Consider the following 8415-nt stretch of genomic DNA (forward strand, 5'->3'; position numbering starts at 1 on the left):
GATATAATAAAAGCACAAACGCTTTCCGTGCCAATAGCACTTGGCACACTCACTTTAAAATACATTGTTTAGCACTACGACAGATATCGCAGTCTGCTCCCTGTGAGCGACTTAATCAAAACAGTAAATAACAACATAGAGCTCAATGCCCCGGCGCACTACTTGTGGCGGCATTGTAGGCTCATCTATCAATCACTGCTGTTGAAATAGACACAGATTAGAGTGCCTGTACAAACGGAAAGCAGAAACGATTGCAAACACGCTTTCCGCGCCCACTGCTTGCACTCTCTGCCGGCACACTCGCACTTTAAAAGTAAAATCAAACTCAAAAGCCCTCGGGCTCTTACCTGCCCGTCGGTACCCCGAGCTTCCCTCTGGGCTCTCTGTGGGAGGTACCGACGCGGTAACGAGTGTATGGTTAAATCCCCTGAAGCCGCTGCGTCGCCTAGTGACGTCATCAGTCTGTTGCTTGTACGGGCTATCTGGGTAATGTAGTTTTTACATCTGCACTTGTACCGGTGATCTATATAAAGTTGTGTACTTAGCACACATATTTAAGATTTTCGACAGTTCAAGCATATGTGGTTTAAAAAAAACTATTTGCTGCTTAATCCACAACTGGGCACCACCCGATTTAGTCATCACTGTATTCCCACTCGGGGGAGACTGGGTGATGTAGGTATTTTAAAGATGTGTGTTTCGCACTATTACCGGTTACTATCAATTAATTGCAAGCGTGTTTTAAAACAATGAGTGTCCATACTAAGCAGACTACGGATTCCCTGTTTACTTCACTACAACGAATCACAGGATACACACAATGTGAGTCACTCATGTTGAAGTATCTAGATGTAGCTAGAGGGAAATATCATGCTTTCAACGCTATTAACACCTTGTGGGTTAGCAGGGTAGCATCATTATCTTAGAACATCTGCTGTTATCGTGATTTTATGGAGGGCAATGTTTCTTCTATTAATGCCCATGTTTGGAAGAGTTTTCAGACATATTTATAAGCCCCATTCGTTAAATGAGGTATGTCAGATCCAGGTCACTTGGGTCTTATTGTCAAATGTGGTTGAAGGGTCGTACCATATTACCGACCAATCAAACCTCGTTCTCTTGAGATTTATGCTATTTCTAAAAGAGAAATAGAAGAACGTGTGGGAGAGTTAATGAAATCAGATGCTGTGGTTTGTCTGACCATTCTTATTCTCTAGCATATGGATTAAATGCCTCACGGGGATTATGAAAGTAGTGGGATAAAATAGTTTACCCTATCCATCCTAGAGATGGTCATCAGGACCTCACTCTCCTATTACAGAACCATCCAAGGAATATCATCATTTAAACCCTCTCTATCCGACTTGAGTTTAAACACCCATCTTTGTTCGCGCCGGAATAGAAAGGCACTGATGTCTGCCGTGTGGGCTAGGATCAAGGGCTGCTCTAGTACCGTCCAGTGCAGATCTGTAGGTTGATGTCCCACCTCTAGAAAATGATTGGTAAGTTTCGTAGCCTGTTTCGAGCACCTAATGGAACTCTTGTGCTCTGATATTCGTATCCTCACCTTTCTTGTGGTCATACCTACGTACATCTTATTGCACGGGCAAGTGATCAAGTAGATTAGATTGGAACTGCCACAATTAGTGAATCTTCCAAGTTCCCACGGTCTTCCTGTGCCTATGTCAATTGAGGTGGTTTTACTGGTTTGTGGACATGCCGCACAGTTCCCGCATGGGTGATGACCCGTGGCCGCAGGTGCTTCACACAGTGTTCCCAATGGTCGTGGGATCCGTGTCTTTGGCCTGGTGTGTACCAACTGGTCTCTTAAACGTTGTCCTCGCTTAAAAGCAAACAGGGGGATAGGCAAGGTATCATTGCCGGTATTGAGGATTTTCCAATGCTTCTTTATAATTTTTTTCACCTGGTTTGACTTGGACAACCACAGTTCCAGCCATGGTGGCAACCATCCCCATGGGGAGCACCTACATATCCCCCTATGGGAGGACCTTTTGGCCCACAACAGTTTTTCCCTAACTTCAATCAACAGCCTTGGCAGGGCCAAGGGAGAACCAGAGGACGGCGCAGAGACCAACAACAGGGCCAAGTGCATTGGAATGTCCCACCTCAAACAATGGACTTGAGGAATGGCAAGAAGATTCCACAGGATCCAACAGGGAGCCCAGTCTAGTGATGAATCTGAGCTCTCATGTACTGACAGATCTAGAGGACCAAGTACTAAATAAAGGGCTAGGATTTGTTACAACGAATGTAGGAGACCCTTTCTTGGCACAGGTAGAGATGGGGAAATTTTTCCGGCGGATCAGGTTACACTACCTTTTCGCTAACAAACAAGATTTAAACTATGAGATGGCGCCTGAGGAGAACACTGGCCTAAAGAGGCCTTCTACCTTTAACTCAACAACAGCAGGAATCCCGGCAAAGGTGTTAGCATTCGAACATGCAGTAGACCATGACGTAAGAGAGCTATATATCAGGATTGGCTGTAGCTCAAGAATAAAAATATAGCCACTAACCTTTACCAAATGCCAAGCGGAGATGATGGGTGATGTAAGTCCCCTAATCCCCAGAAACACGACCTCCAACAAAGGGCAAATAACTACCTCTGCGTGAATTCGTGCCCCCAGGGAAGAAAGGAAAAGAGAAAAAATAATAAAGCAGCTGTGGTCTCGGTGTAGCACTTGCAGTCCTGGCCAACCTTCAACGAAGACCCCAAAGTTGTGCACACTACAGTAGGATGACAAAGAATGGGTATAAGTAATGTGAAGAAAAATACCTGGACTCTTATTATTTCGAATTCTCCTCACCCTACTCACCCATAGCTCAAAAACTGTCTCTTGAAATAATGTTCTCTTGCTCTCTATTTTTTAAATCAGGAACAGAAAACTTTCACAGCTGAAACCAACTTTAGACAGGTACTCCTCGCATAAGTCACAAACATGAACAGTCATTTATCTTCAGAATAGGCTCGCAGCAATCCTTTCTTCATGAATGGTATTCCTGCATACCACACTAAACAGTTTACGGTTTTGCAGAAGCCTTTCTCAATTCCCAAATTTCTTCTTTCCGGAATAGAAGTTCAGATAACTAAACAAACAAAGCTGCCACGGTACTAATTGCCTCTAAGGAAAGCTTTACTACAGAAGGCGTCTTTAGCTCAGACACACCTCGAATAAACACTTTCACTCTTTTCTCGCATGCCCTTTAAAAAGCAGATCTTGCGTTTTAAAGCACAGCGGCTGCTTGAACAGTTTTCAGTCGCAAGACTAATTCACAAATGATTGCTTCTTCCTGAAGCTTCTTCCTCACTTGAATACCTGGCACTTTAAACAAGCTCCACAAAGTCCTCCAGGAAACACAGTTCAACAAGGTGACAGTAAATGAAACACAGCTTTTCTTCCTTCTTCAAGCTGAACTCCGTCGGGGAGCACCATCCGCCATTCCAAAACCTCGAGGGAAAATTGACAAGCACTCTCCTGGTCTCTGGGCAGACCTTAAGTATGCACCGCCTTCATTTTTCGCCAGTGTCAAGCCTAGGGATGCTGGGACATGTAGTTTTGTGCGCTTTTTCCCCAATATTGCGTTTTTCACTGAATAACAGTGATGTTGATTCTTACAGCGCCAGGAAATCGCTACAGAACCCCCTCTCGAGGACTGCCGACCCGGCGGTCGACCTGGTTTGCCCGGATACATAGCATGAAAGCGGGCAACCAACTCAGGACAATGCAAGTTACCCACAGGTTCCCATGTCCTTTCCTCAGGCCCGTATCCCTTCCATTCCACCAAATACTGAACTCTACCCCTCAACATACGGGATCAAGGATAGACTGAACCTCATATTCTTCCTCACCATCAACTTCAATTGGAAGAGGTTTCTCCTGTAGTCTCATACCAGGAAGACAGGGTTGGAGAAGAGAAACATGAAATACAGGATGAATCTGCCACGACGCCGGAAGGGAAAGCTTCATTGCCACAGGGTTAATGACCTCCACTATACTGTAGGGACCCACATATTTAGGTTTTAATTTGGACACCCCTTTGATATGGAGGTTTTTTGTGGAGAGCCAAACCTTATCCCCCACCTTGTAGGTTGGTTCCTCTGTTCTGTGCCTATCAGCAAAATGTTTCTGAGATGTTTGTGCGGCAGCCAAACTACGCTTAGCTGCAATCAGTACAGCCCTTAGGTGTGCGTGATGTTCATGTATGCTAGGCACAGGGGAACGAACAGGCATATCAAAGGGTAGTGAGTTGGGATGGTAACCATGTAAACAGAAAAAAGGGGAGCAACCTAATGTGGAATGTTGAGCATTATTGTAGGCGAATTCAGCCATCCATATCAACGTAGTCCACTCCAAACCATTTTGCTGGGTGAAACACCTAAGGTACTGTTCCAGCGTCTGGTTTAGACGTTCCGTTTTACTGTCTGTCTGAGGGTGGTAACTAGTGGACAGACGGGCATCAATATCCAAGGTCTTACAAAGAGCCCTCCAGAACCGAGACGTGAACTGGGACCCCCGATCCGTAATCAGCACACAAGGAATACCATGAGCTCTCACTATGTGTTGAAGGAAAACTGCCGCTAGTTCTGCTGAAGTCGGTAGGCCACTCAAAGGAATGAAATGCCCCATTTTCGTCAAATGGTCAACCACAACGAGGATCACTGTTTTACCATCACAGGGTGGCATTTCAACAATAAAGTCCATGGACAATGTGTGCCAAGGTTGAGGAGGGATAGATAATGGTCGGAGGAGTCCAACAGGTTTTATGTGGAGAGATTTTCCTTGCACACAAATAGCACAATTCTTGATGTACAGCCGAACATCATCACGGAGTTGAGGCCACCAAAAGGAACGCTCCATACTGGCAATAGTTTTATAGATTCCGAGATGGCCACCCAAGGGGGAATCATGGATCCAAGCCATTACTTGTTGACGAAGTGTCTCAGTCGGTACGTAAATGGCAGTGTGATGATATGCAAGGTTATCCTTTTCCGAACGATGTTCTGGATCCTCCTGTACCCATTCAAGGACATCCATCTCTGCCACAGCAACTCGTACGTCTTCCAGGAATTCATGTGAAGATAACAAGGCTACCGACATTGAAGTTTCCTCCACTTCAGTTAGTATTAAGGGAGGTTCAAAGTCTTTGATCTCTCTCTGTTCTCCTGTTTCTCCTATACGGGAGAGAGCATCCGCCTTCCCATTTTGGGGTCCTGGTTTGTACTTAATTACAAAGTCAAAATCGGAAAAAAACAGGGTCCACCTTAATTGCCGGGGAGTAAGGGCCTTGGCGGTTTTCAAGCACAGCAAATTCCTGTGGTCGGTATAGATTTCAACGGTATGCACAGCTCCCAAGAGGTAGTGACGCCATTCCTCGCAAGCTCTCTTTATGGCCAAGAGTTCCTTGTTGTAAACGGAATAGTTGGTCTCACAAGGAGTGAGTTTCTTTGAGAAAAAGGCAACCGGATGTAATTGGCCTGACACAGGATGGCGTTGTGACAGAACCCCTCCAACTGCATATTGAGATGCATCGGTTTCCAGTACAAAGGGGATCTGAGAATCAGGATGACGGAGTATAGGTGCCTGTGTGAAGCGTTCTTTAAGATACTTGAACGATTTGTCTGCCTCCTCACTCCAAACAAAAGGAACATTCTTTCGCAAAAGACGAGAGATAGGATGTATGATCTTTGAGAAATCCTTAATAAATCTTCGGTAATAATTTGAAAAACCGAGGAAGCTCTGTACCGCTTTGACATTCTGGGGGGTACACCACGCGGTGATGGCTTCAACTTTACTGGTATCCATCTGAAAGCCTTGGGCATTAATCACATAGCCAAGAAATGACACCTCCTGTGCATGAAATAAGCACTTCTCGAGTTTTGCATATAGCGTATATTGCTGCAATCGTCCAAGCACGGTTTTGACATGTGTTACATGCTCTGCCAGAGTTGATGAATACACCAAAATGTCGTCAATATAAACGACACAGAAGGTTTCCAAACATCCCTGCAGCACCTCGTCCATAAAATACTGAAAAGCGGCGGGGGCATTGCATAGCCCAAATGGCATCACCCGATACTCGAACAGCCCAAACTTTGTCCGAAACGCCGTTTTCCACTCATCTCCTCTTTTTACCCGTACCAGATGGTAGGCTCCACGAAGGTCAAGCTTGGTAAAATATCGGGCTCCTTTCAGTTGATCCATGAGCACTGGGATTAAGGGGAGAGGATACCGGTTCTTTATGGTTACACGATTGATGGCTCTATAATCGATGCAGGGTCTTAATTCAGCGCAATCCTTCTTCGGAATGAAGAACAGGGGCGTGGAAGCTGGAGAGGTCGAATGTCGAATAAAACCTGGGGAAAGGTTTTCCTCAATATAGTTCTTCAAATACTCCGTTTCCTTTTCTGTCAGAGCATAGACTCTGCTGCACGGAATATCGGCCCCAGGCTCCAGTTCTATCCGGCAGTCGTATACACGATGCGGAGGCAAATGGGTAGCTTTTTGTTTATCAAACACAGGTGCAAATTCACTGTACTCTGCAGGAAGGATGGTGGCACAACAATACTGCTCCAGAGCACATGAGGAAGCCAAACATACAGAAGGATTGATACCAGTGGAGCTGGTACAAAACGAGTCTTGAATACAATGCTCTTTGCAGTATTCCGAGGACAATGTTATGGTGCGAGCCGCCCAGCTGACCTGAGGATCATGTAGTGTCAGCCAAGGCATGCCCAAAATAAGTCGAAACTGAGGGGCATCAATAACATCAAACTGGATATATTCTTGATGGTTTACACTGGTCTGCATTAAAATAGAACGAGTATGATATGACACTGGACCTGAAGACAACACTGTTCCATCCACCGCCTTGACCAACTCAGGCTTTTCCTTCTTTATGCAAACGATCCCGATCTTCATTGCATATTCTTGGTCGATGTAATTACCGGTTGCCCCTGAATCCAGCAGGGCATCAATATTCAAGGAATCGTGAGAGGTGATCCAAAGCTTGACCTTCAAGTTCATATGGGCCACAGCTGGATGCAAGGTGTTAGCAAGTACTGGTGAGATCGTTGGAGAGTGAGAACCCAAGGCAGAGACCTCTTCCTGATTTGGGTTCATCAGTTTTCCGCCGGCTCACGTGCTTGAATACTGGCTTGGGCACGGGGAGCAAAAGATTTTCCAGGTATTGCATTACGGGCTCTACAGTCCTTAATAAAGTGTCCCCCTTTTCCGCAATACATGCACTGTTTCAGTCTCCGTCGTTTGTCTCTTTCTTCTTGTGAAAGGGGACCCCGAATTCCTCCTATCTGCATAGGTTCAACGCCCTTAGGTACCTTAGGATGATCTTCACCTGGGCTCCTGACCCGAGGGAAGAAATATCGACCTTCTCCTCTAGTTCTGTCCCCTTTCCGTTCTAAAAGACGATGATCCAACTGAACTGTTAGGTCTATCAATTCTTCGCAGGTATTAGGAAGTTGGACCACTTGAGACAGAACATCCTTCAGTTCACCCCTCAATCCTTGATAGAACAAGGAAATCCTTTTTGCAGGAGGCCATTCGGTTTCTACCACTAACCTATTAAAGGTGGTAATATAGGAAAGAAGATCTTGTGTTCCCTGCTTCAATGTAATCAACTCCCTGTCTAATGTCAACATATGGGATTTCCTATCAAATAGTTTTCGAAGCTCCAAACAGAAATCAGGAAAACTACGCAACACTGGATCATTTCTTTCTAGTAAGGGTATCGTCCAACTTGCAGCATTCCCTCCCATATAGGACATCATAAAGGCAGTCTTGGCAGAGTCATCGTGGAATACCCCGGGTTTGCATAAGTAATGTAACCTACACTGATTCAGGAAGGTTTCGAATTTACGTGCATCTCCAAAAAAACGTTCAGGAGGAGCCAAGGGTATCCCCATATTTTGAACTATATGTACTGTCTGAGCAGGGTCAGTGGGAGGGGATGTCACTGGTGGAGTTACAAAAAATCCACCCCCTTCTGCACCTAGCGGAGCAGGGTATGTTGCAGATACTGGAGGAGGCAACGTGGCAGGCTTTATATAGGGAGTCCCCCCAGTGCTTACTCGAGAAAGTCCTGCTACCTCCCTCCGGAGAATGCCTACTTCTTTATACAAGGCTTGATTCTCTGATCTGGAAGCATTCACCTCTAACCGTAAGGCCGCTAAGCTTTCCACCACAGAGGTCAACACGGTCTCAACCTCCATCGTCCTGACCGGCTATGTATACTTGGGCTTGTCAATCTATCAGGATTGGCTGTAGCTCAAGAATAAAAATATAGCCACTAACCTTTACCAAACGCCAAGCGGAGACGATGGGTGATGTAAGTCCCCTAATCCCCAGAAACACGACCTCCAACAAAGGGCAAATAACT

Source organism: Lissotriton vulgaris, chromosome 4_1, assembly GCF_964263255.1.
Source record: "Lissotriton vulgaris chromosome 4_1, aLisVul1.2, whole genome shotgun sequence".
NCBI lineage: Eukaryota > Metazoa > Chordata > Amphibia > Caudata > Salamandridae > Lissotriton > Lissotriton vulgaris.